We start from the raw sequence: 17317 nt of genomic DNA, 5'->3' as shown, positions 1-17317 counted from the left end.
TATTGCCGGTCTGTGTTTGTGATATTGCCGGTCTGTGTTTGTGATTTTGCCGGTCTGTGTTTGTGATATTGCCGATCTGTGTTTGTGGTATTGCCAGTCTGTGTTTGTGGTATTGCTGCTGTGTGTTTGTGGTATTGCCGGTCTGTGTTTGTGATATTGCCCGTCTGTGTTTGTGGTATTGCCGGTCTGTGTTTGTGATATTGCCGGTCTGTGTTTGTGATTTTGCCGGTCTGTGTTTGTGATATTGCCGCTCTGTGTTTGTGGTATTGCCGGTCTGTGTTTGTGATATTGCCGGCCTGTGTTTGTGATATTGCCGGTCTGTGTTTGTGATATTACCGCTCTGTGTTTGTGGTATTGCCAGTCTGTGTTTGTGGTATTGCCGGTCTGTGTTTGTGATATTGCCCGTCTGTGTTTGTGGTATTGCCGGTGTGTGTTTGTGGTATTGCCGCTCTGTGTTTGTGGTATTGCCAGTCTGTGTTTGTGATATTGCCAGTCTGTGTTTGTGATATTGCCGCTCTGTGTTTGTGGTATTGCCGGTCTGTATTTGTGGTATTGCTGCTGTGTGTTTGTGGTATTGCCGGTCTGTGTTTGTGATATTGCCCGTCTGTGTTTGTGGTATTGCCGGTGTGTGTTTGTGGTATTGCCGCTCTGTGTTTGTGGTATTGCCAGTCTGTGTTTGTGATATTGCCAGTCTGTGTTTGTGATATTGCCGCTCTGTGTTTGTGGTATTGCCGGTCTGTATTTGTGGTATTGCCGGTCTGTGTTTGTGATATTGCTGCTCTGTGTTTGTGATATTGCCGCTCTGTGTTTGTGGTATTGCCGGTGTGTGTTTGTGGTATTGCCGGTCTGTGTTTGTGATATTGCCGGTCTGTGTTTGTGATATTGCCGGTCTGTGTTTGTCATATTGCCGCTCTTTGTTTGTGGTATTGCAGGTCTGTGTTTGTGGTATTGCCGTTCTGTGTTTGTGATATTGTCGGTCTGTGTTTGTGGTATTGCCGGTCTTTGTTTGTGGTATTGCTGCTCTGTGTTTGTGGTATTACCGCTCTGTGTTTGTGGCATTGCCGGTCTGTGTTTGTGATATTGCCAGTCTGTGTTTCTGATATTGCCGCTCTGTGTTTGTGGTATTGCCGGTCTGTGTTTGTGGTATTGCTGCTGTGTGTTTGTGGTATTGCCGGTCTGTGTTTGTGATATTGCCGCTCTGTGTTTGTCGTATTGCCGGTGTGTGTTTGTGACATTGCCGGTCTGTGTTTGTGATATTGCCGGTCTGTGTTTGTGATAATGCCGCTCTGTGTTTGTCGTATTGCCAGTGTGTGTTTGTGACATTGCCGGTCTGTGTTTGTGATATTGCCGGTCTGTGTTTTTGGTATTGCCATTCTGTGTTTTTGATATTGCCGGTCTGTGTTTGTGATATTGCCGGTCTGTGTTTGTGATATTGCCGCTCTGTGTTTGTGGTATTGCCGGTTTGTGTTTGTGGTATTGCCGGCCTGTGTTCGTGGTATTGCCGGACTGTGTTTGTGATATTGTCGGTCTGTGTTTGTGGTATTGCCGGTGTGTGTTTGTGATATTGCCGCTCTGTGTTTCTCGTATTGCCGGTGTGTGTTTGTGACATTGCCGGTCTGTGTTTGTGATATTGCCGGTCTGTGTTTGTGATATTGCCGCTCTGTGTTTGTCGTATTGCCGGTGTGTGTTTGTGACATTGCCGGTCTGTGTTTGTGATATTGCCGGTCTGTGTTTTTGGTATTGCCGCTCTGTGTTTTTGATATTGCCGGTCTGTGTTTGTGATATTGCCGGTCTGTGTTTGTGATATTGCCGCTCTGTGTTTGTGGTATTGCCGGTTTGTGTTTGTGGTATTGCCGGCCTGTGTTCGTGGTATTGCCGGTCTGTGTTTGTGATATTGTCGGTCTGTGTTTGTGGTATTGCCGATGTGTGCTTGTGGCATTGCCGGTCTGTGTTTGTGGTATTGCCGCTCTGTGTTTGTGATATTGCCGGTCTGTGTTTGTGAATTTGCCACTCTGTGTTTGTGATATTGCCAGTCTGTGTTTGTGATATTGCCGCTCTGTGTTTGTGATATTGCCGGTCTCTGTTTATGATATTTCCGCTCTGTGTTTGTGGTATTGCCGGTGTGTGTTTGTGATATTGCCAGTCTGTGTTTGTGATATTGCCGGTCTGTGTTTGTGGTATTGCCGGTCTGTGTTTGTGGTATTGATGCTCTGTGTTTGTGGAATTGCCGGTCTGTGTTTGTGGTATTGCCGGTCTGTGTTTGTGGTATTGTCGGTCTGTGTTTGTGGTATTGCCGATCTGTGTTTGTGATATTGTTGGTCTGTGTTTGTGGTATTGCCGGTGTGTGTTTGTGGTATTGCCGGTGTGTGTTTGTGGTATTGCCGGTCTGTGTTTGTGGTATTGCCGCTCTGTGTTTGTGATATTGCCGGTCTGTGTTTGTGATATTTCCGCTCTGTGTTTGTGGTTTGCCGGTCTGTGTTTGTGGTATTGCCGGTCTGTGTTTGTGAATTTGCCGCTCTGTGTTTGTGATATTGCCGGTCTGTGTTTGTGATATTGCCGCTCTGTGTTTGTGGTATTGCCGGTCTGTGTTTGTGGTATTGCCGGTCTGTGTTTGTGAATTTGCCGCTCTGTTTTTGTGATATTGCCGGTCTGTGTTTGTGAATTTTCCGCTCTGTGTTTGTGATATTGCCGGTCTGGGTTTGTGATATTGCCGGTCTGTGTTTGTGATATTGCCGCTCTGTGTTTGTGGTATTGCCGGTGTGTGTTTGTGATATTGCCGGTCTGTGTTTATGATATGGCCGGTCTGTGTTTGTGGTATTGCCGGTCTGTGTTTGTGGTATTGCCGATCTGTGTTTGTGGTATTGCCGCTCTGTGTTTGTGATATTGCCTCTCTGTGTTTGCGGTATTGCCGCTCTGTGTTTGTGGTATTGCCGGTCTGTGTTTGTGATATTGCCGGTCTGTGTTTGTGATTTTGCCGCTCTGTGTTTGTGGTATTGCCGGTCTGTGTTTGTGGTATTGCTGCTCTGTGTTTGTGGTATTGCCGGTCTGTGTTTGTGATATTGCCGCTCTGTGTTTGTGAATTTTCCGCTCTGTGTTTGTGATATTGCCGGTCTGTGTTTGTGACGTTGCCGCTCTGTGTTTGTGGTATTGCCGGTGTGTGTTTGTGATATTGCCGGTCTGTGTTTGTGATATTGCCGGTCTGTGTTTGTGGTATTGCTGCTCTGTGTTTGTGGTATTGCCGGTCTGTGTTTGTGGTATTGCCGGTCTGTGTTTTTGGTATTGTCGGTCTGTGTTGGTGGTATTGCCGGTCTGTGTTGGTGGTATTGCCGGTCTGTGTTTGTGATATTGTCAGTCTGTGTTTGTGGCTTTGCCGGTGTGTGTTTGTGGTATTGCCGGTCTGTGTTTGTGGTATTGCCGCTCTGTGTTTGTGATATTGCCGGTCTGTGTTTGTGATATTGCCGGTCTGTGTTTGTGGTATTGCCGGTCTGTGTTTGTGGTATTGCCGATCTGTGTTTGTGGTATTGCCGCTCTGTGTTTGTGATATTGCCTCTCTGTGTTTGCGGTATTGCCGCTCTGTGTTTGTGGTATTGCCGGTCTGTGTTTGTGATATTGCCGGTCTGTGTTTGTGATTTTGCCGCTCTGTGTTTGTGGTATTGCCGGTCTGTGTTTGTGGTATTGCTGCTCTGTGTTTGTGGTATTGCCGGTCTGTGTTTGTGATATTGCCGCTCTGTGTTTGTGAATTTCCCGCTCTGTGATTGTGATATTGCCGGTCTGTGTTTGTGACGTTGCCGCTCTGTGTTTGTGGTATTGCCGGTGTGTGTTTGTGATATTGCCGGTCTGTGTTTGTGATATTGCCGGTCTGTGTTTGTGGTATTGCTGCTCTGTGTTTGTGGTATTGCCGGTCTGTGTTTGTGGTATTGCCGGTTGGTGTTTTTGGTATTGTGGGTCTGTGTTGGTGGTATTGCCGTTCTGTGTTTGTGATATTGTCAGTCTGTGTTTGTGGTTTTGCCGGTGTGTGTTTGTGGTATTGCCGGTCTGTGTTTGTGGTATTTCCGCTCTGTGTTTGTGATATTGCCGGTCTGTGTTTGTGATATTGCCGGTCTGTGTTTGTGATATTGCCACTCTGTGTTTGTGGTATTGCCGGTGTGTGTTTGTGGTACTGCCGGTGTGTGTTTTTGGTATTGCCGGTCTGTGTTTGTGGTATTGCCACTCTGTGTTTGTGATATTGCCGGTCTGTGTTTGTGATATTTCCGCTCTGTGTTTGTGATATTTCCGCTCTGTGTTTGTATTATTGCCGGTCTGTGTTTGTGGTATTGGCGGTCTGTGTTTGTGAATTTGCCACTCTGTGTTTGTGATATTGCCGGTGTGTGTTTATGGTATTGCTGCTGTGTGTTTGTGGTTTTGCCGGTCTGTGTTTGTGATATTGCTGCTCTGTGTTTGTGATATTGCCGCTCTGTGTTTGTGGTATTGCCGGTGTGTGTTTGTGGTATTGCCGCTCTGTGTTTGTGATATTGCCGGTCTGTGTTTGTGAATTTGCCACTCTGTGTTTGTGATATTGCCAGTCTGTGTTTGTGATATTGCCGCTCTGTGTTTGTGATATTGCCGGTCTCTGTTTATGATATTGCCGCTCTGTGTTTGTGGTATTGCCGGTGTGTGTTTGTGATATTGCCAGTCTGTGTTTGTGATATTGCCGGTCTGTGTTTGTGGTATTGCCGGTCTGTGTTTGTGGTATTGATGCTCTGTGTTTGTGGAATTGCCGGTCTGTGTTTGTGGTATTGCCGGTCTGTGTTTGTGGTATTGTCGGTCTGTGTTTGTGGTATTGCCGATCTGTGTTTGTGATATTGTTGGTCTGTGTTTGTGGTATTGCCGGTGTGTGTTTGTGGTATTGCCGGTGTGTGTTTGTGGTATTGCCGGTCTGTGTTTGTGGTATTGCCGCTCTGTGTTTGTGATATTGCCGGTCTGTGTTTGTGATATTTCCGCTCTGTGTTTGTGGTTTGCCGGTCTGTGTTTGTGGTATTGCCGGTCTGTGTTTGTGAATTTTCCGCTCTGTGTTTGTGATATTGCCGGTCTGTGTTTGTGATATTGCCGCTCTGTGTTTGTGGTATTGCCGGTCTGTGTTTGTGGTATTGCCGGTCTGTGTTTGTGAATTTGCCGCTCTGTTTTTGTGATATTGCCGGTCTGTGTTTGTGAATTTTCCGCTCTGTGTTTGTGATATTGCCGGTCTGGGTTTGTGATATTGCCGGTCTGTGTTTGTGATATTGCCGCTCTGTGTTTGTGGTATTGCCGGTGTGTGTTTGTGATATTGCCGGTCTGTGTTTATGATATGGCCGGTCTGTGTTTGTGGTATTGCCGGTCTGTGTTTGTGGTATTGCCGATCTGTGTTTGTGGTATTGCCGCTCTGTGTTTGTGATATTGCCTCTCTGTGTTTGCGGTATTGCCGCTCTGTGTTTGTGGTATTGCCGGTCTGTGTTTGTGATATTGCCGGTCTGTGTTTGTGATTTTGCCGCTCTGTGTTTGTGGTATTGCCGGTCTGTGTTTGTGGTATTGCTGCTCTGTGTTTGTGGTATTGCCGGTCTGTGTTTGTGATATTGCCGCTCTGTGTTTGTGAATTTGCCGCTCTGTGTTTGTGATATTGCCGGTCTGTGTTTGTGACGTTGCCGCTCTGTGTTTGTGGTATTGCCGGTGTGTGTTTGTGATATTGCCGGTCTGTGTTTGTGATATTGCCGGTCTGTGTTTGTGGTATTGCTGCTCTGTGTTTGTGGTATTGCCGGTCTGTGTTTGTGGTATTGCCGGTCTGTGTTTTTGGTATTGTCGGTCTGTGTTGGTGGTATTGCCGGTCTGTGTTGGTGGTATTGCCGGTCTGTGTTTGTGATATTGTCAGTCTGTGTTTGTGGTTTTGCCGGTGTGTGTTTGTGGTATTGCCGGTCTGTGTTTGTGGTATTGCCGCTCTGTGTTTGTGATATTGCCGGTCTGTGTTTGTGATATTGCCGGTCTGTGTTTGTGGTATTGCCGGTCTGTGTTTGTGGTATTGCCGATCTGTGTTTGTGGTATTGCCGCTCTGTGTTTGTGATATTGCCTCTCTGTGTTTGCGGTATTGCCGCTCTGTGTTTGTGGTATTGCCGGTCTGTGTTTGTGATATTGCCGGTCTGTGTTTGTGATTTTGCCGCTCTGTGTTTGTGGTATTGCCGGTCTGTGTTTGTGGTATTGCTGCTCTGTGTTTGTGGTATTGCCGGTCTGTGTTTGTGATATTGCCGCTCTGTGTTTGTGAATTTCCCGCTCTGTGTTTGTGATATTGCCGGTCTGTGTTTGTGACGTTGCCGCTCTGTGTTTGTGGTATTGCCGGTGTGTGTTTGTGATATTGCCGGTCTGTGTTTGTGATATTGCCGGTCTGTGTTTGTGGTATTGCTGCTCTGTGTTTGTGGTATTGCCGGTCTGTGTTTGTGGTATTGCCGGTTGGTGTTTTTGGTATTGTCGGTCTGTGTTGGTGGTATTGCCGTTCTGTGTTTGTGATATTGTCAGTCTGTGTTTGTGGTTTTGCCGGTGTGTGTTTGTGGTATTGCCGGTCTGTGTTTGTGGTATTGCCGCTCTGTGTTTGTGATATTGCCGGTCTGTGTTTGTGATATTGCCGGTCTGTGTTTGTGATATTGCCACTCTGTGTTTGTGGTATTGCCGGTGTGTGTTTGTGGTACTGCCGGTGTGTGTTTTTGGTATTGCCGGTCTGTGTTTGTGGTATTGCCACTCTGTGTTTGTGATATTGCCGGTCTGTGTTTGTGATATTGCCGCTCTGTGTTTGTGATATTTCCGCTCTGTGTTTGTATTATTGCCGGTCTGTGTTTGTGGTATTGGCGGTCTGTGTTTGTGAATTTGCCACTCTGTGTTTGTGATATTGCCGGTGTGTGTTTATGGTATTGCTGCTGTGTGTTTGTGGTTTTGCTGGTCTGTGTTTGTGATATTGCTGCTCTGTGTTTGTGATATTGCCGCTCTGTGTTTGTGGTATTGCCGGTGTGTGTTTGTGGTATTGCCGGTCTGTGTTTGTGATATTGCCGGTCTGTGTTTGTGATATTGCCGGTCTGTGTTCGTCATATTGCCGCTCTTTGTTTGTGGTATTGCCGGTCTGTGTTTGTGGTATTGCCGGTCTGTGTTTGTGATATTGTCGGTCTGTGTTTGTGGTATTGCCGGTCTGTGTTTGTGGTATTGCTGCTCTGTGTTTGTGGTATTGCCACTCTGTGTTTGTGGTATTGCCGGTCTGTGTTTGTGATATTGCCAGTCTGTGTTTGTGATATTGCCGCTCTGTGTTTGTGGTATTGCCGGTCTGTGTTTGTGGTATTGCTGCTGTGTGTTTGTGGTATTGCCCGTCTGTGTTTGTGATATTGCCGCTCTGTATTTGTCGTATTGCCAGTGTGTGTTTGTGACATTGCCGGTCTGTGTTTGTGATATTGCCGGTCTGTGTTTGTGGTATTGCCGCTCTGTGTTTGTGATATTGCCGGTCTGTGTTTGTGATATTGCCGGTCTGTGTTTGTGATATTTCCGCTCTGTGTTTGTGGTATTGCCGGTTTGTGTTTGTGGTATTTCCGGTCTGTGTTTGTGATTTTGCCGGTCTGTGTTTGTGATATTGCCGCTCTGTGTTTGTGATATTGTCGGTCTGTGTTTGTGATATTGCCGCTCTGTGTTTGTGATATTGCCGGTCTGTGTTTGTGATTTTGCCGGTCTGTGTTTGTGATATTGCCGCTCTGTGTTTGTGGTATTGCCGGTCTGTGTTTGTGATTTTGCCGGTCTGTGTTTGTGATATTCCCGCTCTGTGTTTGTGGTATTGCCGGTCTGTGTTTGTGATATTGCCGGCCTGTGTTTGTGATATTGCCGGTCTGTGTTTGTGATATTGCCGCTCTGTGTTTGTGGTATTGCCAGTCTGTGTTTGTGGTATTGCCGGTCTGTGTTTGTGATATTGCCCGTCTGTGTTTGTGGTATTGCCGGTGTGTGTTTGTGGTATTGCCGCTCTGTGTTTGTGGTATTGCCAGTCTGTGTTTGTGATATTGCCAGTCTGTGTTTGTGATATTGCCGCTCTGTGTTTGTGGTATTGCCGGTCTGTATTTGTGGTATTGCTGCTGTGTGTTTGTGGTATTGCCGGTCTGTGTTTGTGATATTGCCGCTCTGTGTTTGTGGTATTGCCGGTCTGTGTTTGTGATATTGCCGGCCTGTGTTTGTGATATTGCCGGTCTGTGTTTGTGATATTGCCGCTCTGTGTTTGTGGTATTGCCAGTCTGTGTTTGTGGTATTGCCGGTCTGTGTTTGTGATATTGCCCGTCTGTGTTTGTGGTATTGCCGGTGTGTGTTTGTGGTATTGCCGCTCTGTGTTTGTGGTATTGCCAGTCTGTGTTTGTGATATTGCCAGTCTGTGTTTGTGATATTGCCGCTCTGTGTTTGTGGTATTGTCGGTCTGTATTTGTGGTATTGCTGCTGTGTGTTTGTGGTATTGCCGGTCTGTGTTTGTGATATTGCCGCTCTGTGTTTGTGATATTGCCGCTCTGTGTTTGTGGTATTGCCGGTGTGTGTTTGTGGTATTGCCGGTCTGTGTTTTTGATATTGCCGGTCTGTGTTTGTGATATTGCCGGTCTGTGTTTGTGATATTGCCGCTCTGTGTTTGTGGTATTGCCGGTCTGTGTTTGTGGTATTGCTGGTCTGTGTTTGTGGTATTGCCGGTGTGTGTTTGTGGTATTGCCGCTCTGTGTTTGTGGTATTGCCGGTCTGTGTTTGGGGTATTGCTGCTGTGTGTTTGTGGTTTTGCCGGTCTGTGTTTGTGATATTGCTGCTCTGTGTTTGTGATATTGCCGCTCTGTGTTTGTGGTATTGCCGGTGTGTGTTTGTGGTATTGCCGGTCTGTGTTTGTGATATTGCCGGTCTGTGTTTGTGATATTGCCGGTCTGTGTTCGTCATATTGCCGCTCTTTGTTTGTGGTATTGCCGGTCTGTGTTTGTGGTATTGCCGGTCTGTGTTTGTGATATTGTCGGTCTGTGTTTGTGGTATTGCCGGTCTGTGTTTTTGGTATTGCTGCTCTGTGTTTGTGGTATTGCCGCTCTGTGTTTGTGGTATTGCCGGTCTGTGTTTGTGATATTGCCAGTCTGTGTTTGTGATATTGCCGCTCTGTGTTTGTGGTATTGCCGGTCTGTGTTTGTGGTATTGCTGCTCTGTATTTGTCGTATTGCCAGTGTGTGTTTGTGACATTGCCGGTCTGTGTTTGTGATATTGCCGGTCTGTGTTTGTGGTATTGCCGCTCTGTGTTTGTGATATTGCCGGTCTGTGTTTGTGATATTGCCGGTCTGTGTTTGTGATATTGCCGCTCTGTGTTTGTGGTATTGCCGGTTTGTGTTTGTGGTATTGCCGGTCTGTGTTTGTGATTTTGCCGGTCTGTGTTTGTGATATTGCCGCTCTGTGTTTGTGATATTGTCGGTCTGTGTTTGTGATATTGCCGCTCTGTGTTTGTGATATTGCCGGTCTGTGTTTGTGATTTTGCCGGTCTGTGTTTGTGATATTGCCGCTCTGTGTTTGTGGTATTGCCGGTCTGTGTTTGTGATATTGCCGGTCTGTGTTTGTGATTTTGCCGGTCTGTGTTTGTGATATTGCCGCTCTGTGTTTGTGGTATTGCCGGTCTGTGTTTGTGATATTGCCGGCCTGTGTTTGTGATATTGCCGGTCTGTGTTTGTGATATTGCCGCTCTGTGTTTGTGGTATTGCCAGTCTGTGTTTGTGGTATTGCCGGTCTGTGTTTGTGATATTGCCCGTCTGTGTTTGTGGTATTGCCGGTGTGTGTTTGTGGTATTGCCGCTCTGTGTTTGTGGTATTGCCAGTCTGTGTTTGTGATATTGCCAGTCTGTGTTTGTGATATTGCCGCTCTGTGTTTGTGGTATTGCCGGTCTGTATTTGTGGTATTGCTGCTGTGTGTTTGTGGCATTGCCGGTCTGTGTTTGTGATATTGCCGCTCTGTGTTTGTGATATTGCCGCTCTGTGTTTGTGGTATTGCCGGTGTGTGTTTGTGGTATTGCCGGTCTGTGTTTTTGATATTGCCGGTCTGTGTTTGTGATATTGCCGGACTGTGTTTGTGATATTGCCGCTCTGTGTTTGTGGTATTGCCGGTCTGTGTTTGTGGTATTGCCGGTCTGTGTTTGTGGTATTGCCGGTGTGTGTTTGTGGTATTGCCGCTCTGTGTTTGTGGTATTGCCGGTCTGTGTTTGTGATATTGCCAGTCTGTGTTTGTGATATTGCCGCTCTGTGTTTGTGGTATTGCCGGTCTGTGTTTGTGGTATTGCTGCTGTGTGTTTGTGGTATTGCCGGTCTGTGTTTGTGATATTGCTGCTCTGTGTTTGTGATATTGCCGCTCTGTGTTTGTGGTATTACCGGTGTGTGTTTGTGGTATTGCCGGTCTGTGTTTGTGATATTGCCGGTCTGTGTTTGTGATATTGCCGGTCTGTGTTTGTCATATTGCCGCTCTTTGTTTGTGGTATTGCAGGTCTGTGTTTGTTGTATTGCCGTTCTGTGTTTGTGATATTGTCGGTCTGTGTTTGTGGTATTGCCGGTCTTTGTTTGTGGTATTGCTGCTCTGTGTTTGTGGTATTGCCAGTCTGTGTTTGTGGTATTGCCGGTCTGTGTTTGTGATATTGCCCGTCTGTGTTTGTGGTATTGCCGGTGTGTGTTTGTGGTATTGCCGCTCTGTGTTTGTGGTATTGCCAGTCTGTGTTTGTGATATTGCCAGTCTGTGTTTGTGATATTGCCGCTCTGTGTTTGTGGTATTGCCGGTCTGTATTTGTGGTATTGCTGCTGTGTGTTTGTGGTATTGCCGGTCTGTGTTTGTGATATTGCCGCTCTGTGTTTGTGATATTGCCGCTCTGTGTTTGTGGTATTGCCGGTGTGTGTTTGTGGTATTGCCGGTCTGTGTTTTTGATATTGCCGGTCTGTGTTTGTGATATTGCCGGTCTGTGTTTGTGATATTGCCGCTCTGTGTTTGTGGTATTGCCGGTCTGTGTTTGTGGTATTGCTGGTCTGTGTTTGTGGTATTGCCGGTGTGTGTTTGTGGTATTGCCGCTCTGTGTTTGTGGTATTGCCGGTCTGTGTTTGGGGTATTGCTGCTGTGTGTTTGTGGTTTTGCCGGTCTGTGTTTGTGATATTGCTGCTCTGTGTTTGTGATATTGCCGCTCTGTGTTTGTGGTATTGCCGGTGTGTGTTTGTGGTATTGCCGGTCTGTGTTTGTGATATTGCCGGTCTGTGTTTGTGATATTGCCGGTCTGTGTTCGTCATATTGCCGCTCTTTGTTTGTGGTATTGCCGGTCTGTGTTTGTGGTATTGCCGGTCTGTGTTTGTGATATTGTCGGTCTGTGTTTGTGGTATTGCCGGTCTGTGTTTTTGGTATTGCTGCTCTGTGTTTGTGGTATTGCCGCTCTGTGTTTGTGGTATTGCCGGTCTGTGTTTGTGATATTGCCAGTCTGTGTTTGTGATATTGCCGCTCTGTGTTTGTGGTATTGCCGGTCTGTGTTTGTGGTATTGCTGCTGTGTGTTTGTGGTATTGCCCGTCTGTGTTTGTGATATTTCCGCTCTGTATTTGTCGTATTGCCAGTGTGTGTTTGTGACATTGCCGGTCTGTGTTTGTGATATTGCCGGTCTGTGTTTGTGGTATTGCCGCTCTGTGTTTGTGATATTGCCGGTCTGTGTTTGTGATATTGCCGGTCTGTGTTTGTGATATTGCCGCTCTGTGTTTGTGGTATTGCCGGTTTGTGTTTGTGGTATTGCCGGTCTGTGTTTGTGATTTTGCCGGTCTGTGTTTGTGATATTGCCGCTCTGTGTTTGTGATATTGTCGGTCTGTGTTTGTGATATTGCCGCTCTGTGTTTGTGATATTGCCGGTCTGTGTTTGTGATTTTGCCGGTCTGTGTTTGTGATATTGCCGCTCTGTGTTTGTGGTATTGCCGGTCTGTGTTTGTGATATTGCCGGTCTGTGTTTGTGATTTTGCCGGTCTGTGTTTGTGATATTGCCGCTCTGTGTTTGTGGTATTGCCGGTCTGTGTTTGTGATATTGCCGGCCTGTGTTTGTGATATTGCCGGTCTGTGTTTGTGATATTTCCGCTCTGTGTTTGTGGTATTGCCAGTCTGTGTTTGTGGTATTGCCGGTCTGTGTTTGTGATATTGCCCGTCTGTGTTTGTGGTATTGCCGGTGTGTGTTTGTGGTATTGCCGCTCTGTGTTTGTGGTATTGCCAGTCTGTGTTTGTGATATTGCCAGTCTGTGTTTGTGATATTGCCGCTCTGTGTTTGTGGTATTGCCGGTCTGTATTTGTGGTATTGCTGCTGTGTGTTTGTGGCATTGCCGGTCTGTGTTTGTGATATTGCCGCTCTGTGTTTGTGATATTGCCGCTCTGTGTTTGTGGTATTGCCGGTGTGTGTTTGTGGTATTGCCGGTCTGTGTTTTTGATATTGCCGGTCTGTGTTTGTGATATTGCCGGACTGTGTTTGTGATATTGCCGCTCTGTGTTTGTGGTATTGCCGGTCTGTGTTTGTGGTATTGCCGGTCTGTGTTTGTGGTATTGCCGGTGTGTGTTTGTGGTATTGCCGCTCTGTGTTTGTGGTATTGCCGGTCTGTGTTTGTGATATTGCCAGTCTGTGTTTGTGATATTGCCGCTCTGTGTTTGTGGTATTGCCGGTCTGTGTTTGTGGTATTGCTGCTGTGTGTTTGTGGTATTGCCGGTCTGTGTTTGTGATATTGCTGCTCTGTGTTTGTGATATTGCCGCTCTGTGTTTGTGGTATTACCGGTGTGTGTTTGTGGTATTGCCGGTCTGTGTTTGTGATATTGCCGGTCTGTGTTTGTGATATTGCCGGTCTGTGTTTGTCATATTGCCGCTCTTTGTTTGTGGTATTGCAGGTCTGTGTTTGTTGTATTGCCGTTCTGTGTTTGTGATATTGTCGGTCTGTGTTTGTGGTATTGCCGGTCTTTGTTTGTGGTATTGCTGCTCTGTGTTTGTGGTATTGCCGCTCTGTGTTTGTGGCATTGCCGGTCTGTGTTTGTGATATTGCCAGTCTGTGTTTCTGATGTTGCCGCTCTGTGTTTGTGGTATTGCCGGTCTGTGTTTGTGGTATTGCTGCTGTGTGTTTGTGGTATTGCCGGTCTGTGTTCGTGATATTGCCGCTCTGTGTTTGTCATATTGCCGGTGTGTGTTTGTGACATTGCTGGTCTGTGTTTGTGATATTGCCGGTCTGTGTTTGTGATAATGCCGCTCTGTGTTTGTCGTATTGCCAGTGTGTGTTTGTGACATTGCCGGTCTGTGTTTGTGATATTGCCGGTCTGTGTTTGTGGTATTGCCGCTCTGTGTTTGTGATATTGCCGGTCTGTGTTTGTGATATTGCCGGTCTGTGTTTGTGATATTGCCGCTCTGTGTTTGTGGTATTGCCGGTTTGTGTTTGTGGTATTGCCGGTCTGTGTTTGTGATTTTGCCGGTCTGTGTTTGTGATATTGCCGCTCTGTGTTTGTGATATTGTCGGTCTGTGTTTGTGATATTGCCGCTCTGTGTTTGTGATATTGCCGGTCTGTGTTTGTGATTTTGCCGGTCTGTGTTTGTGATATTGCCGCTCTGTGTTTGTGGTATTGCCGGTCTGTGTTTGTGATATTGCCGGTCTGTGTTTGTGATTTTGCCGGTCTGTGTTTGTGATATTGCCGCTCTGTGTTTGTGGTATTGCCGGTCTGTTTTTGTGATATTGCCGGCCTGTGTTTGTGATATTGCCGGTCTGTGTTTGTGATATTGCCGCTCTGTGTTTGTGGTATTGCCAGTCTGTGTTTGTGGTATTGCCGGTCTGTGTTTGTGATATTGCCCGTCTGTGTTTGTGGTATTGCCGGTGTGTGTTTGTGGTATTGCCGCTCTGTGTTTGTGGTATTGCCAGTCTGTGTTTGTGATATTGCCAGTCTGTGTTTGTGATATTGCCGCTCTGTGTTTGTGGTATTGCCGGTCTGTATTTGTGGTATTGCTGCTGTGTGTTTGTGGTATTGCCGGTCTGTGTTTGTGATATTGCCGCTCTGTGTTTGTGATATTGCCGCTCTGTGTTTGTGGTATTGCCGGTGTGTGTTTGTGGTATTGCCGGTCTGTGTTTTTGATATTGCCGGTCTGTGTTTGTGATATTGCCGGTCTGTGTTTGTGATATTGCCGCTCTGTGTTTGTGGTATTGCCGGTCTGTGTTTGTGGTATTGCCGGTCTGTGTTTGTGGTATTGCCGGTGTGTGTTTGTGGTATTGCCGCTCTGTGTTTGTGGTATTGCCGGTCTGTGTTTGGGGTATTGCTGCTGTGTGTTTGTGGTTTTGCCGGTCTGTGTTTGTGATATTGCTGCTCTGTGTTTGTGATATTGCCGCTCTGTGTTTGTGGTATTGCCGGTGTGTGTTTGTGGTATTGCCGGTCTGTGTTTGTGATATTGCCGGTCTGTGTTTGTGATATTGCCGGTCTGTGTTCGTCATATTGCCGCTCTTTGTTTGTGGTATTGCCGGTCTGTGTTTGTGGTATTGCCGGTCTGTGTTTGTGATATTGTCGGTCTGTGTTTGTGGTATTGCCGGTCTGTGTTTGTGGTATTGCTGCTCTGTGTTTGTGGTATTGCCGCTCTGTGTTTGTGGTATTGCCGGTCTGTGTTTGTGATATTGCCAGTCTGTGTTTGTGATATTGCCGCTCTGTGTTTGTGGTATTGCCGGTCTGTGTTTGTGGTATTGCTGCTGTGTGTTTGTGGTATTGCCGGTCTGTGTTTGTGATATTGCCGCTCTGTATTTGTCGTATTGCCAGTGTGTGTTTGTGACATTGCCGGTCTGTGTTTATAATGTTGCCGGTCTGTGTTTGTGGTATTTCCGCTCTGTGTTTGTGATATTGCCGGTCTGTGTTTGTGATATTGCCGGTCTGTGTTTGTGATATTGCCGCTCTGTGTTTGTGGTATTGCCGGTTTGTGTTTGTGGTATTGCCGGTCTGTGTTTGTGATTTTGCCGGTCTGTGTTTGTGATATTGCCGCTCTGTGTTTGTGATATTGTCGGTCTGTGTTTGTGATATTGCCGCTCTGTGTTTGTGATATTGCCGGTCTGTGTTTGTGATTTTGCCGGTCTGTGTTTGTGATATTGCCGCTCTGTGTTTGTGGTATTGCCGGTCTGTGTTTGTGATATTGCCGGTCTGTGTTTGTGATTTTGCCGGTCTGTGTTTGTGATATTTCCGCTCTGTGTTTGTGGTATTGCCGGTCTGTGTTTGTGATATTGCCGGCCTGTGTTTGTGATATTGCCGGTCTGTGTTTGTGATATTGCCGCTCTGTGTTTGTGGTATTGCCAGTCTGTGTTTGTGGTATTGCCGGTCTGTGTTTGTGATATTGCCCGTCTGTGTTTGTGGTATTGCCGGTGTGTGTTTGTGGTATTGCCGCTCTGTGTTTGTGGTATTGCCAGTCTGTGTTTGTGATATTGCCAGTCTGTTTTTGTGATATTGCCGCTCTGTGTTTGTGGTATTGCCGGTCTGTATTTGTGGTATTGCTGCTGTGTGTTTGTGGTATTGCCGGTCTGTGTTTGTGATATTGCTGCTCTGTGTTTGTGATATTGCCGCTCTGTGTTTGTGGTATTGCCGGTGTGTGTTTGTGGTATTGCCGGTCTGTGTTTTTGATATTGCCGGTCTGTGTTTGTGATATTGCCGGTCTGTGTTTGTGATATTGCCGCTCTGTGTTTGTGGTATTGCCGGTCTGTGTTTGTGGTTTTGCCGGTCTGTGTTTGTGGTATTGCCGGTGTGTGTTTGTGGTATTGCCGCTCTGTGTTTGTGGTATTGCCGGTCTGTGTTTGTGATATTGCCAGTCTGTGTTTGTGATATTGCCGCTCTGTGTTTGTGGTATTGCCGGTCTGTGTTTGTGGTATTGCTGCTGTGTGTTTGTGGTATTGCCGGTCTGTGTTTGTGATATTGCTGCTCTGTGTTTGTGATATTGCCGCTCTGTGTTTGTGGTATTGCCGGTGTGTGATTGTGGTATTGCCGGTCTGTGTTTGTGATATTGCCGGTCTGTGTTTGTGATATTGCCGGTCTGTGTTTGTCATATTGCCGCTCTTTGTTTGTGGTATTGCAGGTCTGTGTTTGTTGTATTGCCGTTCTGTGTTTGTGATATTGTTGGTCTGTGTTTGTGGTATTGCCGGTCTTTGTTTGTGGTATTGCTGCTCTGTGTTTGTGGTATTGCCGCTCTGTGTTTGTGGCATTGCCGGTCTGTGTTTGTGATATTGCCAGTCTGTGTTTCTGATATTGCCGCTCTGTGTTTGTGGCATTGCCGGTCTGTGTTTGTGGTATTGCTGCTGTGTGTTTGTGGTATTGCCGTTCTGTGTTCGTGATATTGCCGCTCTGTGTTTGTCGTATTGCCGGTGTGTGTTTGTGACATTGCCGGTCTGTGTTTGTGATATTGCCGGTCTGTGTTTGTGATAATGCCGCTCTGTGTTTGTCGTATTGCCAGTGTGTGTTTGTGACATTGCCGGTCTGTGTTTGTGATATTGCCGGTCTGTGTTTTTGGTATTGCCGCTCTGTGTTTTTGATATTTCCGGTCTGTGTTTGTGATATTGCCGGTCTGTGTTTGTGATATTGCCGCTCTGTGTTTGTGGTATTGCCGGTTTGTGTTTGTGGTATTGCCAGCCTGTGTTCGTGGTATTGCCGGTCTGTGTTTGTGATATTGTCGGTCTGTGTTTGTGGTATTGCCGGTGTGTGTTTGTGATATTGCCGCTCTGTGTTTGTCGTATTGCCGGTGTGTGTTTGTGACATTGCCGGTCTGTGTTTGTGATATTGCCGGTCTGTGTTTGTGATATTGCCGCTCTGTGTTTGTCGTATTGCCGGTGTGTGTTTGTGACATTGCCGGTCTGTGTTTGTGATATTGCCGGTCTGTGTTTTTGGTATTGCCGCTCTGTTTTTTGATATTGCCGGTCTGTGTTTGTGATATTGCCGGTCTGTGTTTGTGATATTGCCGCTCTGTGTTTGTGGTATTGCCGGTTTGTGTTTGTGGTATTGCCGGCCTGTGTTCGTGGTATTGCCGGTCTGTGTTTGTGATATTGTCGGTCTGTGTTTGTGGTATTGCCGGTGTGTGTGTTGTGGCATTGCCGGTCTGTGTTTGTGGTATTGCCGCTCTGTGTTTGTGATATTGCCGGTCTGTGTTTGTGAATTTGCCACTCTGTGTTTGTGATATTGCCAGTCTGTGTTTGTGATATTGCCGCTCTGTGTTTGTGATATTGCCGGTCTCTGTTTATGATATTGCTGCTCTGTGTTTGTGGCATTGCCGGTGTGTGTTTGTGATATTGCCAGTCTGTGTTTGTGATATTG

Source organism: Petromyzon marinus, chromosome 23, assembly GCF_048934315.1.
Source record: "Petromyzon marinus isolate PM22_M1 ecotype Great Lakes invasive population chromosome 23, UKy_Petmar_22M1.pri1.0, whole genome shotgun sequence".
NCBI classification, from domain to species: domain Eukaryota; kingdom Metazoa; phylum Chordata; class Hyperoartia; order Petromyzontiformes; family Petromyzontidae; genus Petromyzon; species Petromyzon marinus.
This window is presented reverse-complemented; position numbering follows the sequence as displayed.